Source organism: Sinocyclocheilus anshuiensis, unplaced genomic scaffold (genome assembly GCF_001515605.1).
Source record: "Sinocyclocheilus anshuiensis isolate Anshui unplaced genomic scaffold, SAMN03320099.WGS_v1.1 scaffold9615, whole genome shotgun sequence".
Lineage (NCBI taxonomy): Eukaryota > Metazoa > Chordata > Actinopteri > Cypriniformes > Cyprinidae > Sinocyclocheilus > Sinocyclocheilus anshuiensis.
In genome coordinates, this window is record NW_015543139.1 from 1 (window position 1) to 222 (window position 222).

The window sequence follows — 222 nt, forward strand, 5'->3', positions numbered from 1 at the left end:
AAAATATATAACACTGTTCTAGTGGTTTTTGGATATTTGAATAAACATATTGTGCCTTTACGTCCTTTGATGAATTCACCACAAAAAGCAAATGTAGGCTCAACGGTGGAATGTTGTGGCGATAGGATTTCCTTTCATTCATAGCTCAGCCGGTAGTGCGGAAGACCAGGGCCGTCATGCATTCGTGTTTGAGGGGGCACGAGTTGGTGGGGGGGGGGGCCA